This window comes from Anthonomus grandis, chromosome 10, assembly GCF_022605725.1.
Source record: "Anthonomus grandis grandis chromosome 10, icAntGran1.3, whole genome shotgun sequence".
NCBI lineage: Eukaryota > Metazoa > Arthropoda > Insecta > Coleoptera > Curculionidae > Anthonomus > Anthonomus grandis.
This window is the reverse complement of record NC_065555.1, coordinates 25,077,077-25,097,439: the sequence shown is the minus strand read 5'-3', so window position 1 is coordinate 25,097,439 and position 20,363 is coordinate 25,077,077. Positions and strand designations below refer to the sequence as shown.

At 31.8% G+C, this 20,363-nt stretch overlaps 1 long non-coding RNA gene across 1 annotated transcript in view; it reads left to right on the top strand.

The window, feature by feature from the left end:
• Window positions 1-4,235: 4,235 nt before the first annotated feature.
• Window positions 4,236-20,363, top strand: part of LOC126741680 (uncharacterized) — a 126,993-nt gene continuing 110,865 nt past the window's right edge. The window contains exon 1 of the long non-coding RNA XR_007662281.1: window positions 4,236-4,274. This is a non-coding gene — a long non-coding RNA (uncharacterized LOC126741680). The remainder of the gene's footprint in view (window positions 4,275-20,363) is intronic.

The window sequence follows — 20,363 nt, the reverse complement described above, 5'->3', positions numbered from 1 at the left end:
GAAATAGAAAGTGACACTGATGAGTCAGATGTACAAGAGAGTGACTTATATGGAATAGAGGAATTATTAGACGAAGATGTTGGAGCACAAACTGTTGAAAGTCATAACATTACTGTTGAAGATAATAAAGCCTATGGTAAATTGTATTTTTTTTAAAATAGATTTGTTGTAAATATTATATTGCGTCTGGTTTACCATTTCTTAATTCTAAAATTAAATAAGTAGGATATGTAGGTATATATAAAATAATAATTTTATATAAATATGTTTTCTCTAAAAATTCTATTACGTCTTATTTACAGTTAATAATAAAAACAATAATACTGGGTTTTTAAATTAAAGGTATAGAATAATAAATATTATACTTACGTTCATTAGTAAATTTTATTATGTAGCAAAAATTGTGCAATAATAATAATTATATTATTCTATACAGGGTGTTTCAGAACTATGGGATCAAACTTCTAGGGGTTGTTCAGTGCAACAGTAGAATTTATTTGAGTATAGGAACCCATGTTCCAAACATGGCTATTCCTACTATTAAAAATACCGTCTCTTGTGAAAGAGGGTTCATCGGTCCACAAAACATATCGTAAAAAATTTGGTTGTGCCATCGACAAAATTGGACTCTAGGATGATAATCGGCTGCACTCATACCTTGAACTTTCTGGAAGTGGTAAGGATAGAGTTGTTGCTCGTGTAGTACCCGCCAGACAGAAGCGTTACTTGTATTCATATTCTTAGCGACGTCACGTGTGCTATTTGATGGTTCATCGGCAACTCGCTGAAGCACCTCTTCTTCAAATTCGACCTTCCTTACGGTTCAAGCAACACCAGTACCATGCATCTTGGTCTTAAACATGCCTGTCGCAGCGAGCCGCCGATAAACCGCAATAAACTTTTTGTATCCAGGATGCTGTCGTTCGGGATAACGTTCATGATACAACCGCGATGCTGCTAGTGCATTGCAGTTTGTTGCTCCGTATGCCAAATGCATATCCGACAATTCTTGATTGGTTTTCCAAGTATGTTCCAAGTTTTCCATTAGCAATAAATGTTTAAAAATTGTAAGCTATAAAATTTTTAAACATGACATTGAGAATTGACATTGATAAGCGTTGATTTTAAACAATTGTTGTTATGGTATCATGTATAAAAGGTAAAAATAAATGCAGCAGATCCTATTTGGGTAATTAATGTTTTTTATAAATTTTAACGCGTGTTAGGGTCGTAGTGGCGTAGTGACGCATTTCCGGACATGGGTTCCTATACTAAAATGGATTCTTCTGTTGCACTGAACAACCCCCAGAAGTTTGATCCCATAGTTCTGAAATACCCTGTATTTTAGAATAATTATTATTCTCTTACCGTTTCTTAGATCTAAAAATTAAAATAATAATGAACCTTTTACAAAAACTCTCATGAAGATGGTATTATAATAAATACTTTTTAATAATATTTCGATTCGTTTTATTTAAAAAAGTTACCTTTTATCGGGGCTGAGCCATGAATTAAGCAACTTTTACATGTAAAAAAAAGTCTAGTGGTAATAGTTTTGAAAATTCTGAGAAAAAAATTGTGCGAAAAAAAATAATATTAAAATGGAAATAAAAAAATTTCAACTTTATTACATTTTTTAAATTCAGCAAAAATTTTTTAGTAAGAAGACTAAATTAGTTATCATAATTAGATGTTAGATATTAATTTTTATTTATATTTTTAGTCCTGGAATGAAACGGCTGATATAATAAGTATAATACTATTATAATAGATATATTAATAATTAATAGATAGATATAATAAGTATAAGTATAAACTAAGTATAATTTTGGGTCATCCTGTATACTGGTAAATATAATATTGATTTTTAGTCAACCATTTATAATATTATCTGACTAAAAACATAAATAAGAAAAACCGTGAAATACGCCAAATGTAAACGCAGTACATGTACCCGGATTTATTATTTTTTTCGTTTTTTATCTTTGTCTTTCACGGACTCTTTCTCTTCTTCTTTATCGTCGCTCAGATGCCAAGACAGTTTGGTTGACTAGTAAAAACTACCTGAATCGAACCGAAAAACTGGCTAAATTTATTTATGTTGGTTTTTTCGGCTCAAGCTTTTAAGTTTTTTGAAGCATACCTAAATAATAGATCTCAGAGTATATTAGTAAGTGGTAATGGTTCTTTCACGCAGAAGTCTGATTTTCTGGCTTTAAAATAATGTGCTTCACATAGCTCGATAATTGGGTCTTTGTTATTTTTAATTTATATTTCTGATATAAATAGATCAATTCTAAGTTCTAAAGCAAAATAATTAACCAAATAATTCCTTTTGTCAGTAAAACTAAAACTCTAGGTATAATATTTGATTTTTAAACTTTTAGTTAAAAATCATATGATAAACAAAATTAAAATATAACCGAAGGAAGAGAAAGTATACTTAAAGTCAAAGTCTCACAAATCAAGCGTCTATTAAAAGGTTACGCGTTTCGCCGCATTAGGGCATCATCAGTCCTCATCTAAATACAAAACAACACACTGACTCTCACTGCAAGAACCAAGGAAACTTATAACGTAAAGATTAAAAGTGTTAAAATACAAAAAGGTATTAAAATTACTTACACAAATTGAGGGTTTTCGTCAATACATATAAAAAGCTATAGTGACTCTGGTAAGGTCAAAAGGTTAAAACAACTAACAATGAACAAAATTGGTATTTACATTAATGATAAAAAAGGCTTAATTAATTAACAAATAAATAATTGGGCGTTGAAGCCAAGAAACTATTAAGATGCATGAAAAAGGAAATAAAACTGGATCTACACAAAGATTAAAACCACATGATTACAACACTACGATAATTGTTATGTCAACAAGAACTAAGAACAAAAAAACCATATAAATTTTCAAAAGATAGTTGTCTTATTTAAAATATGGTAGCTGTAATTTGTAAAAATAGACTTTAATAAGTTGGCTACAGACGGCGGTACTAAAAATGATACCTTTAAATAAAATATAAATGTTTTTGACTCTTTAATATGAGAGAATGAAAAGGCATTATAAATTAGCATTAAAATTTAATAAATTAAAAAAATGTGTGGATGAATGATTTATTTGATCATTGATACATGTAATATTAATATTCTGTATAGCTCTATTTATCTGTAAAATTTCTAGTAAATCTAGTTTATTTCTATTATGACAGAAATGTAAATATTTGGTGTTTAGAAGAGGATCAAAGTTATGGTTATTGAGATGTATGTGTTTAGCAAAATTGGATTTTATATTTGAAGGGCAAATATTGCGTTTCTAGCCTTTTTGATCTCTTTACAAGGTTCAGTAACACGAGTGGAGAATTTTCTACCGGTTTTGTCGATACACTGGAGCAATTTAGTTGGTAAACACCCGATTTTTGGTCAGGAGGTTCTATGTAATTTGGGTTCACTATAAAGGATTTCAGAGTGTGTCAGTTTTTAAACTTGTATTAATAAGATGTTTGTAATACATTTTTTATATAAGTTTCGGTGAAAAATTTATTGTTATTTGCAGTTTGTTTAATGATCTTTAACTCAGAGAGGAAGTCTTTACAGTTAAAGAAATACAACTATTAAACTCCGGAATTAAATACAATTTTCATATAAGTCCAAAAAAACAAGATTTGGAACTGTTGACGGTCGACTGTGAAAATATATTCTCTGTTTTAAATAATTTACCCTTAAAGAAAACTCTTAGATCCCAGACGGCTTCTTGTTTAAGTAATTATTACAACAAATTAAATAATTTACTATTTAGATTTGATTCAAAACTTAAAACTTTTAAAGACTTAAAGAGTAAAATAGAAAGAAAGAAAGAAAGAAAGAAAGAAAGAAAATGTGCTATATTACGTAAGAATAATCTTGTGTACAAGCATCCTACAAGCTAAAAAAACAAAACACAAATACAATTTCAAAAATTGACAAAACAATGAACAAAATTAAACACAAGAAGACAAAACTTTTTGAACATACTTAAATTAAAGATAACTAAATAAAACAATCAATTACTAAATAAAGGTAAACTTGTTGACAAAACTAGAGAAGAAAAAAGGAAAAAAAGAAAACTTTCCAACATGTCCAAGGTTAAAACCTATCATTAAAAAAGTTATCCAGGTTATAATATGCCTTAGCCAATAAAAGCGACTTTAATTCTCTTTTAAATTTCTTAACATCCGATATATGTCTAACACACAGAGGCACATGATTGTAAATTTTTTTACTTATGTAAATTAATGAGTTTTTGGTAAGGGAAGACGTAGGAATAGGTAGGGGAACATCATTTACACGACGAGTCAAATGGCCAGTGTCAGAGGGTAGTTTGGGAATTTTGTGAATAAGAGCAGCTGTTTCTAAGATAAAAAGTGAAAAAAGAGTTAGGATTTTTTCAGAAATGAAGAGGGGTTTGCAAGAATCTCTTAACTTAGCAGAACACAGGTATCTAACTGCTTTTTTTGAATAACAAAGATAATGTTAAGTAGCCCCTTATTGGTTAAACCCCAAAAAGGCACGCCATACCGAATATGAGATTCAATAAGTGAAAAGTACACTGAACGTGCAACCACCCCTCCCAGCTCTTGTTTTGCCATTCTTACTGCGAAACATCCAGAAGATAATTTCCCAGCTAAATGTAAAATATGATCTTCAAACCGAAGCCGACCATCAATGGTAATTCCTAGGAACTTGCAGCACTCTTTATTCTGCAAGAGGGAATTTTCGTCAAACATCAGACCCTGAACATCGCACTTAAACCCCATAATAGACGTCTTTCTTACGTTAAACACGAGCCTGTTGGAAGCACACCACCCTGATAAAATCTGAAGGTCTTCAAGGATACAAGTCTTAATATAGTCAGAATTTTTATGGCTCCATAGTATGGTGGTATCATCAGCAAACTGAACCACCTTGCCCTGCAGTTTCAATGAACTCAAGTCATCCACATACAGTAAAAATAACAGTGGTCCCAACACTAAACCCTGGGGAACGCCGCATTTTAGGGATCTAGAAGCAGACAAACGCCCAGACACTGAAACCTTCTGAGTACGATTTGATAGATATGACTCAAGCCATCGCAACGCTACGCCTCTAAAACCATATTTATCCAGCTTAGGTAACAGTATTCCATGATCCACACAGTCAAATGCTTTGGATAGATCACAAAACACCATAAACAGCGATGATCTGACTCTGACCAAAGCAGACAAAGGCAATTGTCTAGTAATTTTGAATAGGACTAAATACGTTGAAAAAGTAGATTTATTCTTGTCTTCTGACAATTTTTCGCACATTACTTTTAACCCTTTAGAGAAATTTTTCATAAAGTTTTAAAATACTTTCAAACAAGTATCAAACACTTTAGAATTTTTCGGGACTAATAAGTTACGCCTATCAACCCATCAACCCCTCTATTATATGTCCTTCCGAAAATCCATAAGCAAGACATTTTTCTATTCGTCCTGTGGTGTCCTACTGTTCTTCTCCTTGTGACAAACTCAGCTCTTGGCTGAATCACATTTTACTTTCAATTACTAACTTTAAGAGTTTCTTTTCTATTAAAAATTCTTCACAATCAGCGGGTTAATTAAAATATCTGACTTAACCACCCGCAATCTTTCTAGTCTCTTTTGACGTCTCTAATCTATCAGAGCATACCCCCAGGTTATTGTGTCTTGTTGGTGAGAGATCTTCCTATGGACTGTGCCAGTATTTCCCAAATTCATATTGATAACTTATGTTTTTTAGTTGAGTTAGTTCTACAACAAAATTGTTTCCAGTTCAATGGATCTTTTTACCAACAAAACACAGGCGTCGCTATGGGCTCAAGCTTGTCTCCTCTACTAGTGGAGACCTTTATGTCTAATTTGGAACACAAATTTAAGAACAGTTCTCTTTTTCACCACATCTTCTTTAGCAAAAAAACGAGGATGATGTTTTTGTCATTTTTCAAGAGAATAAAAAAGAGTTAAACACTTTTGCAACTTTTATAAATGCCTTACACCCTTCAATAACGTTCACTTTTCAAATAGAGGAAAATGAATCATTGCCTTTTCTGGATCTTAATTTACGCTTCAACAATAAAATTAAATTTTCAATATATCGTAAACTCACAAGTACTGACAGCATCATCCCTTATAGTTCCAACCATCTCCATAGCCATAAACTTGCTTCGTTTCATTCGTATTTTTTAAAACTTTTATCTATCTCCCTAGAAAGGACAGACTTCCTCTCTGAGTTGAAGATCATTAAACAAACTGCAAATAACAATAATTTTCCACCGAAACTTATAAATAAAATTTATTACAAAGATTTAAATAAATCACTTAACAAAAATGTAGTGTATAAATAACCTAAAGAAACCAAATATTATTCTATCAAATATATCATATCTATTCTATCATATCTACCAAATATAAATTAAAAAACATTTTTAGCTCTCTCCTTATTAATACAAGTGTTAAAACCGTACACACTCTGAAATCCTTTATAGTGAACCCAAAGTATTATTATGAAAATGTAAATACGTTAATTATTTTCCTAGTTTTTGTACTATTTTTATTAGTATTCTGTAGTTAAAGTTGATTCGTAGGATTTCTTTAGGGTTCTACTTACGTTTGGTTTATTATTTTTATCTATAGTGTTTAGTTTTTAAGTAATTCATCTTCGAGAGCTCCATTTTGGCACCAATTTAGGTTATTTACGTTATATTATTGTAAATCCCTGTAGTTCTAATTTTCTAGAATTTGTATACTTGCTTGGTTTGAATGTCAGTATTCTTCTAAAATTATGGGTCTCTCTCGGCAAAAACAATGAAGATAATTCCAAATATTTCGAAACTGTTCCATCGGGTTTTAAAAAGGACGCGCTTCGTGACAATTCATTCAGTTTTAATTGTTTAGTCAGTTTTTACCTTGAAAACAATTAAACGACAGTCAAGGCGAGTTAGGTTAGTGTTTTTGACGTTGACAATAAAAGTCTGTTCCCGAATTTCGTTACCAGTGTAGTAAGTTGCGACGTCTTCTTGAAGAAAATCAATATGTGTTCTCCTTGCACGATAATGACCTGGGAAGAACTGATTTGGTGCAGCATCGAATTAACACTGGAGACAATGCTCCGATTAAACAAGCACCTCGAAGAATTCCGATAACTAAACAAGGAGAAGTTTCCTCAATGCTTCAAAAATGAGGACACAAGGAGTGATAGAACCTTCTCAGAGTCCTTGGACATCTCCAGTTGTGCTAGTGAAGAAAAAGGATTGATCCACTAGATTTTGTGTAGACTATCGGCGACTGAATAACATTACCAAGAAACACAGTTATCCCCTACCAAGAATTGATGACACCCTGGACACGCTATCGAGTTCACAATGGTTCTCAACACTCGTTCTAAAAAGTGGGATGTAGCTAGTTTAATCCAAGATCAGTGTGATGACCCAGTATTTGGTCTTATTTACGAACTGAAATCTCGAGAAATTTTAAAATCAGAATGGAAAGATATTTCTGACAAATCTCCAGAACTAAAAGCTTATTGGTCTCAATGGAATTTATTGGTTATAAAAGATGGATTGTTAAAAAGAGTCTGGGAGAGCGTAGATGGAAAAGGAAAGACATATTATCTTTTAGTCCTTCCTCGAAAACGGATTCCGGAAGTTCTTGAAGCTGTTCATGGCGGTGTCGGCAGGGGACATTTTGGAGTTAGTAAGACCGTGGCAAAGGTTAGAGAACGCTTTTACTGGCTAAACAGTCATCAAGATGTTGAACGCTGGTGCCGACAGTGTGAGCAGTATTCGTCAAGCAAGTTCGTCAAGACAAGAGGAAAGATGACGTAGTATCTTGTTGGTGCACCCTTTGAACGAATTGCCATAGGCGTAGCAGGACCCTTTCCTACTAGTAGCTCCGGAAGCCGATATGCTCTTGTTGCTATGGATTACTTTAGTAAGTGGCCCGAGGTTTATCCGATTCCAAACCAAGAAGCAATAACAGTAGCTGAAATGCTTTTCCAGAACTGGATTTGTTGATTTTGTGTACACAGAGAAATACATTTAGACCAAGGAAGGAACTTTGAGCCACAAATATTCCAACAAGTATGCCAATTGCTGGGAATCAATGAGACCCGTACAACCCCACTACACCCTCAGTCTGATGGAATGGTTGAAAGGTTTAACCGCACATTTGAAACCTATTTAAGGATGGTGGTAAACTCTAAGCAAACCGACTGGGATACCTGTATATAACCATTCCTATTGGCATATCGTTCTTTTATCCACAAGTCAACTGAAAAAAGCCCGGCAAAAGTTGTCTACGGTGATGAACTTCGTTTACCTTTGGACATTATTACTGGAAGACCCATAAGTCTAAAACCCTTGAGGAGTACGTCGACCATTTACAAGAGCGTTTACAAATTGTTCACGAACAAGCACGGGATAAACTTCATCTAGAAAGTAACAGAATGAAATCACATTATGACATAAAGGCAAATTTTACCGGTTTTAATCCTGGGGATAAAGTCTGGTTATACAATCCACGGAGGACGAAGGGCAAGTCACCAAAGCTCCAGAAGGATTGGAAAGGTCCATTCAATGTGGTCACCAGAATCAACGACGTGGTGTACCGTATCCAGCGACATCCGTCAACGAAGATGAAAATTGTAAACATCGTCTGGTTAGCGCCCTATAATGACTCAGGAATCGAGACGATCAAACTTGAGAGGAGAGCAGTACTATGAAAATGTAAATACGTTAATTATTTTCGTAGTTTTTGTACTATTTTTATTAGTATTCTGTAGTTAAAGTTGATTCGTAGGATTTCTTTAGGGTTCTACTTACGTTTGGTTTATTATTTTTATTGTAAATCCCCGTAGTTCTAATTTTATAGAATTTGTATACTTGCTTGCTTTGACTGTCAGTATTCTCCAAAAAGTATTGGTCTCTCTCGGCAAAAACAATGAAGATAATTCCAAATATTTCGAAACTGTTCCATCGGGTTTTAAAAAGGACGCGCTTCGTGACAATTCATTCAGTTTTAATTGTTTAGTCAGTTTTTACCTTGGAAACAATTAAACGACAGTCAAGGCGAGTTAGGTTAGCGTTTTTGACGTTGACAATAAAAGTGTGTTCCCGAATTTCGTTACAGTATATAGTACCTCCTGACTAAAAATCGGGTGTTTATCAAGTAAACTGCTCCAGTGATAACTTTGGCATTTTTTATATCGGCCAAGTCGGTAGAAAATTCTCCACTCGTGTTACTGAATATTGTCAAGAAATCGAAAAGGCTAGAAAACGCAATTTTTGCCCTGCAAATATAAAATCCAATTTTGCTAGACCCATACATCTCAATAATTATAACTTCGATCTTTTTTGGAAATTTATGTTTTTATATTATGTCTAAAATTTATTAAAAGAAACAACACATTAAAATAAAAACCAAATAAGAAAATCCTATCAAAAAGTCCGTTAAACTTATCAAAATTTAATTTCATTTTTCATTCTCCATAAAATTTCCGAACGCGGTTCGTTACTTTAAATACTAATACCTGCAGGCTGCACTTCTCCAAATTAATATTTTATTATACCATATTTCTTAACTTAAATAAATCATTATTATCAAAAGTTATTGAAGCTCGTTTCAGCTATTAAAAGAAAACGCCTATCATAATCATTAAAATTATGCCCACATTAAAGTATTCTATAAACTTTTAATTTCAAAAGTTTATTGGGATTTTAAAAAAATTAATAAAAGTAGTATATTACTTAATAAAACCTCTTATAACAACTGGTCTTACCAAATTTAATCTAATTTCTAATTTTTTTAATATGACAGATATTTAATTAATTCGAATACCTATAGACATATAAAATAATTTGCAAGCATGCATTCATATCATATTTAAATATTTTAATCGTAAAATTAACGCCTCGTAATAATTTTATAAATTATACAAAACAATTTTTTTCCCTACTGGTATTATAATTTTTGATACTTGAAAATATAAATATGATGTTATATTAAAAAAGCTTTGATGTTTTAACGCTTGACTAAGCCCTTTCAACTACAAAATTAGTAAATTTAATCCAAAATTTTCTGATTATTATGATTTTTGGAATAATTTGATTTTTTGCCTTTTTTACCAAAAAGATCTTATTTGCTTTAGTTTTAAACCAAAGTAAAAACAACAGTTGTAATAAAACTCACTGTTTATTAAAAAAAGTAATATGTCGTAATATATAACATTCTTGGTACATGAACTAAAGGCAATAGAATATAATCTCAGGTTATAAGAGAAATATTAAAATATAAATAGAAAGGTAATATTAAAATTTCAAAATATGTCAAATACCTCCCAAGCCTGTTTTTATTATAAATATACCATATAGTTTCAAAAGTAATGAAATTCTTTAAGTCAAAATATTGCGAATATGCTTTTTCTATATATAACTTTATTTTATTTTATCCTACCATTGATAGCAAGTAAGATATACACACAACAAAACTTGTAATATGGATTCGTCCATTTATTTTGAGAAAATTAAATAAAATTTAATTTAGAAAAAATGTTATTGATAAGTGAAGAGCTTTTGCATACCGACTTAATTACAAAAGTAAATACTTCCGACTAAATTATTACAATTTGCTTAACCTTCGTCTTCCCGTATTTACATACTATACTACAGCACAGAGCACCATAGAACTCAGCGGCTCTGCACCGCAGTATAATATGTAGTTGAGAAATGCGCTTATTTATCACTACATACTATACTACGCTACAGAGCATTAGAAAGAAAAATGTTTTTATGTGATTTGTTTAATGCTGTATGATTGGTAGAAACAGAATGAATAAATGAAATGTAATTATTTATGTTATTATTATTATTATTCGTTTTTGTTTCATTTTTGTTAATGATTTTAATATACCAGATGAGGCGTGTTAAAATATTTAATAAATACAATGATACTTTAAAATTTAAAAACAATGTTGTGAAGGTGTGTTGTATTTTTGGTTTTAGAATTTCGATAGTGCTTTGTTTCTAAGTTAGGTTTCTTATTTTTATGTATATGAATACAAATTATGTATCTAATTAAGTACATATAAATTGTTAGATTTTAATAAGGTGCTACCTATTAAGTTCAGATTTGAAATTTAAAGGGCCTAATTAATAAAAATAAAGCAATTATTCATTAGGCTTACTTTACTTACTTATGCTTAAAATATGAAAGCAAAACCTCAAGATTTTGCGGATTAGAAATGGTAGAATTATAAGCATATTTTTGTGTGTTAATGAGACAGAATGTATAGGAATATACAGATTATTATTTATTTTCTTTTTATTTTACTCATCTACCTAATATTGTCTACCATAGATTGGACATGTTACCTATCTATACACAATCTAACCAAACTTCCTACGATACTTCCTACGGGAGTTTCTACGAAGAACACTGTTAATCAGTAAGAAAAAGCTGTAAGAAATCATTCAATATCTTAGATCTATTTTATTTAAAAAAATAAAAGAGATGATACCTAGTATTCATTAAACAAAAAGATTAAATTCAATAGTACCTATCTTAAAAGAAAAAATTGAAATATTTAGTGATATATTGCGTTTTGACATTTGTAGGGCATAAGTTTATTAAGTGACCTTGGAGCCTTAACGTCTTCAAAAACATATTATTTATTGTCCTTAAAATTAAACTAAAACTGCTTGTTTTTACCAAAATAATATAAAGCTATATTATAATAAAATAGTGCTTGTTGTACTTACTAAATGTAAAAAAACAACATATTTTTCTAGAATCTTAAATCCTTTATCCTTATCCTTTCTAGTCCTTATAGAAGTTTTCAAAAAGCATTTTAGTTTGAATACAGAACAATAGTGGACGTAGCGATACAATTAAGACTAAAAAAATCTAAGGAATCGTAATAACAGCAAACCACTTGTTAACAGATGATATTTATATTCAATAGTCGATTTATTTCCCACGTTATTCTCCCAGTAAGCAAAGTTTACACCGCGAGTACCAATTTAGTCTTCCGACTAAATACTGTGTTAATTTTAATAAATCCTTAGGATTTTACTCCAACAAAGTCAAGACTATTATTTTAATCCCTTGTTTGGCAACTTTAGTCCTTGAATAATGTCCATATACATTATACCTATATGTTTTCCCCGAAAAAAACTAAATTTAGTCTATCCTGTTTGGCATTGACTAAATTCCTTTATTAAATTTTAGTACACGGTTTTTTACAAGGAAAAAATACAAGATACACCTTCTAATTCTAAACAGTTCGTAAACTTTTCTGAAATTGCAAAAAAATTTAAAGCAAACTTCATAAGAATGCTTAACGTAGTCAAGCTTAACCACTGAAGGAGTTTTTAATTTAGTTTTTAATTCATATGAATTGCAGAATAATATAAATCAACTTATGCGCTATTACTATTTGGTGGTTCAATGTGTGGCTACTTTGATTATTTTTAACAACATAAGGGCATTTTTCGCTATTTCAGAAAAGTTTACCTCACTGTATTATCCATACAAGCAGATTAATGATAAAAAATATAAATCTGTACATTCTGAAGCGAAACCTATATTTTAAAATTAAACCAAATTTAGGAATGGACTAAAGAAATTACATTTTACGTGTACGTATTTAAAAGTTGTATTTACGTACCTTTAAAAGCCCACAAGCCACTATTAAAATTTTTAAAATACAACACACCTTCACAACTTTAGGTATTTGTTTTCAAATTTTCCAGTCGCATCATATTCATTAAATATTAAACACCCTTTATCTTGTATATCGAAATCGCAAGCAAAAAAAAACAAAATTCAATAATAATAATAACAACATAAATAATTACACAATAATTAAATGTGTTACTACCAATTTTACAGCATCAAGCAAATCACATAAAACATTTTTCCTTCTAATGCTCCGTACCGTAGTATAGTATGTAGTGATAAATAAGCGCATTTCTCAACTACATAATATACTGCGGTCCAGAGCCGCCGAGTTCTATGTTGCTCTGTGATGTAGTATAGGATGTAAATACGCTCCCGGGTGGGGTACAAATGTACCCCATACATCTCTTTTCTTGCATATTTGCCCAAAAAAAGCTTATTTTTTGTGAAGAATTTTATTTTCTGTTAATAAAAGCTTTGTAAATATTTACTGCCTTTTAAACCACATTTTTTTCTCGGTTTTTCAAAAATAAAGTTGTTTGAATAGCCTGGGGTACAGTTATACCCCACGTGGGAATGCACGCCTACTGGCTTGGCGGTGCTTTGTACTTCGATCCGGCGTGCGCTGCTTCTAAAAATAGACCATTAGTAGTTGATTAGAGTGATCGTTACAGTGTGCGCAGACTTATTTACTATTTTATTTATTTCAAAGCCATTGAAGTGTTTTGTTTTAGCAGTTAGTTTTGCGAGTTTTGGGGTATTTCGCTTTTTTAAAATTTAATCAAAAATGTCGAAAGGCCTTAGTGATACCGAATTAGAACGGCTATTATATGTAGACTCCCATGATGAAATAGGGGAATTTGACGTAATTTTGTCTGACGATGAGGAAAGTGAAGGGGAATCGGAAATAAATGACGAGGAGTCGGATCTTATTGAATGCGATAGTGACAGTCAAGGCACATCTGTGGAGCAGGAACAGCAAGAGTCTTTGGACGGTGGAAATCTATTTTATAAATCTAAAGATGGTACCCAGTGGTCAAAAGTTCCCTATCCTCAGACACGCATAGGAGCTAAAGATATATTAAAGAATAAACAAGGTCTTACTCCATATAGTTCAAATTTTACCACTGAAATTAAAGCTTTTTTACTGTTCGTGTCAGACAATATATTGAATATATTAGTAGTTGAAATGAATAGAAAAGCTGAAGAGGTAAGTTTTCTTTTTCATTGACCTTATTTAAAATTTTTTTGATATTATTTATTATTATTATTAGTTTTCTTTATTTTACTGTTACTTATTAAGAATTATTTTATTATAGGTAATAAGACAATGGGATGAAAAATATCCACATCAATTGCAACGAACTTGGCAGCTTACCAATTCTACGGAAATCAAGGCGTACCTAGAAATCCTGCTGATCCAAGGAGCGCTTCAAGCAACCAATGGCGGATAGTAAAAATTCGTACAGTATAAATTTACAGGTTTATCTTGGTAAAATAAATAACAAACCAGAAAAAAATCAGGGTGAGAGAGTGGTTCTGGATCTTGTTGAACCCCTTGGCACTGGATATGAAGTAACCACTGATAATTTTTTTTTTTATAAGTCTACCACTGGCAGATAAGCTTGCTGAAAAAAACTTACCCTGTGTGGAACCCTCAGAAAAAATAAGTCATACATTCCAAACGAGTTGCAACCCAAATTATTTAGGCCTGAATTTTCTAGTATGTTTGCATTCACAAAAGAACATACTATTGTGTCTTATACAGATACACCTAGCAAAGGCAAAGCAGTTATTTTATTATCTACGGAACATCATGATGATACTGTTGCAGATGAAAAATATAAGAATAAACCTCATATTATATTTCATTATAATGATACAAAGGGTGCTGTAGACACCACAGATAAAATGGTAAAGCAATACTCTGCTCGCAGAATTTGCAATCGATGGCCATTGGCAGTTTTTGGCCAATTATTAGATATTGCAGCAACTAAACTCTTTTATTTTATGGGACATCAAGTATCCAAAAATCAAAAAATCTAAGGACGACCAACGATATTTTTTACTTCAGTTAAGAGAATCTTTGGTAAAAGAATATATTGTACGAAGATATAATAACTCAGGACGCTTGAGCAAGACGCTAAGGCAGTATATGCGCGATGTTGTTCCAGACTTGGCGTCTCCTCCAGTTGAAAACCAAAATGAAAGACTTAAAAGTGGACGTTGTTATCTCTGTGATCGAAATAGAGATCGCAAATCTAGACAACTTTGCAAGGAGTGTCAAAATTTCGTATGCGCGGAACACCATGTAAAAGGAGTGAAGTGTGTTAAGTGCAAAGAAAATTAACTATGTTTTTTATAATTTGATTAGTTACAAGTTTATTTTATGTATTTGTATAATTAAAAACATGTAAATGTATCAGTAGTATCATTTTCATGATAGGGTACAAATGTACCCCACTTGGGAGTTTACGTAACTTTTCTAACGTGGGAAGACGAAGGTTAATAATAGACCAAAAATAAGTGTAAATTTCTATAAAATTAGTTATTCTGTTAGTTATCAAGTTATTATTGAGTTATTAATTTCTTCTTGGCGAACATTTGCCCATTCTTCTAATATGGCCTGTCAAAGTTGTTGTGTAGTATTAAGATTATTTTGACGAATTTTAATCTTTCTTTTGATCTTATCTTATAAGTACTCTATAGGATCTTAAGACTCGGTGAGCAAAGAAATTACTCCAAAACTGCAACAACTTTATCTTCTAAGAAATATTTTCAAACTCTGTTGGTATGTGGAGGTGCATTATCTTGCATAAATAAAAAAAGTGCCAAAACCAGCTCTCCAGAGTCAGGTTAATTTAGTCTTGCAACTTCATGACTACAGGTTGCAACGCTAAATCAATATACCCTTAATCTGTTAGGGTTGTCACACAGGAATTAAAGAAATTCTTTCATCAATTATAATTCCGCCCCTAAACATAGTATTGGTATATTTTTGCACTAGATTGACACGTTGACAGGGTCGACCTGGCAATATTTACCATCGAATGTGTCGGCTAATATTGTACATTGTACATTGTTTTTAAATATTACAATTAACAGTTTACAATAAAAATCACACTTCAGGTAAATTTTTGCATCAGATAGACATGTTTCATTTGTCGGCGATGTCTACCTCTCTCTTCTTTTTTGTGATGTTTTTTGCTTTTAGGGCAAATAACCTTTAAAATTGAAGATAAAAGAACCGGTAGTTCATTATGAAAGTAAAGGGAACCAAATAGACATGTTTTGCCCCGTATAACAGGAAAACTCCCTCCACTCCAACAGTTTAGGGTTTGTCGGCTAGGCTGTTCTCAAGCTATAGACAAAATTCCAGCTTATAGTTTTTAACCACACAAGTTGCTCGTTTATTATGAAGATAAAAACATTCCTAAGAATAGTTATTTCTTTTTCAGTCAATTTTTTAACTCTCTCCAGGAATTGAACATAACTGCACCATCATCTGCAAAGAATTATTGGAGATAACTTGACTGTTCGATTTTTTTTGCCAGAACAATTAACTGGACTTTCTCGAACAGTAAATGCCTGCATTATTAGAAGAAGTCTCCCTTGAGCTAAGATATCAAATGTGTTCTATGTACGATAGTGGTTCAGCGTACTTTAGCTTAATTGCTCGAGAATATTTAGATAAGGAATATCTTAATCGCTGGATAGGCTGCGGAGGTCCACAGCCGTGAACTTCCGATTTAAACTCATTAGACTTTTTCCTCTGGGGTTAGCTAAAACAATTAAATTAAACAAAGTTTTTTAAATAAGCAATATTCAGCATTAGACACTACTAGTTTTTTACTCTATTAGCTATGTCAAAAGGTCGAAGTATGAGAAATCAAAGAAACATTTTAAACTCAATAATAAAAAACCAAATAATCACTCTCAGTATAAAGCAAAACCTACTTCTAATTTTGTCGTCGAGATCTCAACAAAATCAGGGGAGCAGTGTAATAAATAAGAAAGTGTCCTGTCAGTTATGTCTTGATCATCTCATACATAATTGTCTCGTATATAAAGAGATGGTGCACTAATTGTTTGGGTACGAAATACACGTCCTGGCACTGCAGTTCTCGTGCAGTGTGTTAAATTTTCTCTAAAAAACATCACACACTCTTACATGAAGATACTTTTCCAGTCATTAATAGTAAGTCTAGATCTCAAACAAATGTTCCTCTCTCCTTAAGTAGTACGTTAAATGTTGATTGTACTTTAATTGAAAATATTGAAGAGTTAATAAATCGGATAGTGGCAAGTTGTGCAACTTTTCGGAACGAGTGCGGCAATCAATGGTTCGTAGGGTAGGTGCTTGCATTAAAGTTGGACTTTCGACAACTTTTATAACCTCTAGTTTGTGTTTCACGTCATGTTAGTGACTTTTCCTTTTTGTAAAAATATTTGATTTTATAAGAGTTAAATTATATAAATAAAATGGTTGTTTTGATTATTGTATTTAAAAGCTCAAAATGTAATAAGTGGCGCCCGCTATTAGTGACATTAAAACTATTAAAACATTTAACTTTGGCACTTTAGAAAACCTTCCTATACCTAATTTTGTAGAGTTATTCTCGTTTAACTTTCAAATTATTTTGATAAATTAAAAATAAAATTAAAATTTCAACGCCCTGTATCTTGGCAGGGAAGCATTTTCGGTTTATGGGAAGTTTTTTCAATATTTTGACTGAAGGAATTGGGGGTATTCCTTAAAAAACAATGAGCAGAATAAACCTTATTGCATATCTTGGCTCATTGTTCAAAACAACATTATCTATAGAACACTTAAAACTCAACATATTTATTTTCGAGGAATTAAAATGAAGATTATTTACATCACACCATTGTTTAATTGTTTCAAGATCAGTGTCCACAGTCATTATGAGATCTGTCAAATTTCCCTCATGCCATAAAATAGTGGTGCCAAACATTGTCACCTTGCTATTATTGGTAGAAGTGGCAAATATAACAGGAAGAGTAGTGGTCCTAAGACAGAAATTAAGAAAGAAACTTAACAATTCTTGTGAGGAACAATTGTCAAAGTTGATCTTCTGAATATGACTTGACAAAGAGAGTCTGAATCATTCTTTTCCATATCTCTTTAGTTTAAATAGTAGTATTATGTGATCCACACAGTCAAATGCTTTGGATACATTACAGAACACCACTTGAGCCATATCATCACGTAGAGAGTGGTGTAGCTTAACAAGACTAAACGTAGCACCTTATCTGTATTTTCCTCTCTGAAATCCAAGCTGGTTGGAAATTAACAGATTAAACCTGCTCAAAAATGAATGAACCATTCTTTTCTTCACCACTTTCTCGAATTATTATTTTAATTTTATTTTATGTGTCTATGTTCTGTCATGGAGTCCTTTTCAGGGACCTCCCTGTCACTGATCATAAAAAGAAAGTTCTAGAAAACTTAGACAAATTAAAATCGTTAAATTGGTTAAGAAAGCAGACGAATTCTAATTCATTAAAAAATTTAAAGAAATCTGTTAACAAAAATATACAAATTGAAAGAACTCGTCCATTATCTCAAAGAGACTTACGTAACTAGAGAAAAGAATGAAAACTCCAAGTCTCAGTCTCAAAATATCTATTTAATTATTCAGGTGACATGTTTAACTGTTGTACTTAGCAGGTCACCTAGCTATAAGGTCTGATGATGCTTCATTAGCGAAACATGTTACCTGAATAATTAAATAGACATTTTGACACTGAGACTTGGAGTTATCATTTTTTTCTCTAAAAATATACAAGATGAAAAACGAGAGTTTTATAAAAAAAAATTGTAACTCTAGGAATAGAACAAGAATGCTTTAGAACATTACAAATGAAAAGTTGGGTAGACAAAGAAAAAATAACAAAGATTCCATTATTGCCATTACAGATCATAATAAAAAAACCGCAGAGTTGTTCGAAGACTATTTGGCCAATTCAGTAAAAAACAGATTAGATAATTCAAAATTAAGTAATAATTATAGTATCCCATAACAATATATAACAAATGCTCTTTATTTTAAGCCTGTAAGCTTAGACGAAATCTCTTTGGTTGTAAAAGATTTAAGAAATACATTTTCTAAAGCACTTAACCAGGTCCCAGCAAAAATTTTAGAACAGTGTTATGATTTAATTTCGACATAGCTGGCGTTGTTAATAAACAATTCTGTGGCAGAGGGAGTATTTCACACACAGTTGAAGTGTTCGAAAGTTATTCCGGTGTTTAAAAAGGGTGATCCTAATAGAATTGAGAACTACAGGTCTATTTGCGTTTTAAGTAGCTTCTCCAAAATATTAGAAAAGCTTATGCATGATCGATTAGTATGGTTTCTTGATACATATAATATTCTTTATTCTTTGTAACATGGTTTTCAAAAAAATATATCTATTGAAACGGCTTCTCTTGAATTAATTCAGTATATCTGGGATAATATTGAAAAAAGATTGAATGTAGTGGTTTTTCTGTTTGAACTATCTCGAGCTTTTGAAACGATTAATCCGATTTTTATTAAGCATAAATTAGATCTCTAATTTATACTTAATAAAAATCGAGGAGGAGTAAAATAGGAGTGCGAGGTAGAGTATTGAATTGGGTTATATCACATATGATCGACAGATCCTTAGTTGTAAAAGTAGGTGATGACTTCTCAAGTCAATTCTTAAGTGTGATTCCTGTAAAAAGACCATCTTGGAGAAGGAAAAATATAAAATTTGCTGTAGTGGGGAATATCGCCGTAATTTCTGCATGTCCTGTACGGGAATGGACAAGGCTATAACGAAAATGATTTATCATCAGAAGTATCACAACAATAGATTCTTCTGCAGTATTTGTGATTCTCCTACTTTAAAATACCTCCACGAAAAAGTTTCACAACTGGAAAAATCGCAGATCCCCATAGAAATTATTGATGCTTTGGGATGATGTCCCAAAAAGAATAGTGACCTTTTCCGTGTCATGACCGAACTCTACGACATTTTGAGTCATCATGATTCCAAATGGAAGTCCCTGTACGAAAAAATGGATGACTTCTAACCAAAAGTAAGTCTGAGTGTGGTCAAGAATAAATCTTTCATTCGATCAGGAACATGAAACAAGAAATTTTTAACATCTCATTAATACTCACGGGAAATCACAATGAATCTGTTAAGGTTTAAATTCACGATTCCTCTAAGCAAGATTTTCTTAAGGAAATGAAGGATCTACGCCGGAGTGTCAATCAAATGGCACTTAAAATAGAAAAAATAGGCGTAAAAGATATACCAAGTGTTACCAAATACATCCCGCCTATAATAAAAAAGTCTATTTTCACGCAGACCGAGAAGATCATGGAAATTTCTACTTCTTCACAATCAAAATCTCCTACACCTCATAAAATCATTGCTAGAAAGGAATGGCATTATGTAGTGGTATCCAACGTTCCATCCCACTACACAATAAATCAATTTGCTCACTCCATCAAAGAAAAACTTGGAACTGCTGACTTTATCCGATGTTTTCCATTGCCGAAGAATAAGAACAATTCAGACTCCACTTTTAAAATTGGTGTTCAAAATAAGGATCTTTTTATCTAGCTGAAAAAGCCAAATACTTGGCCAGCTCGTA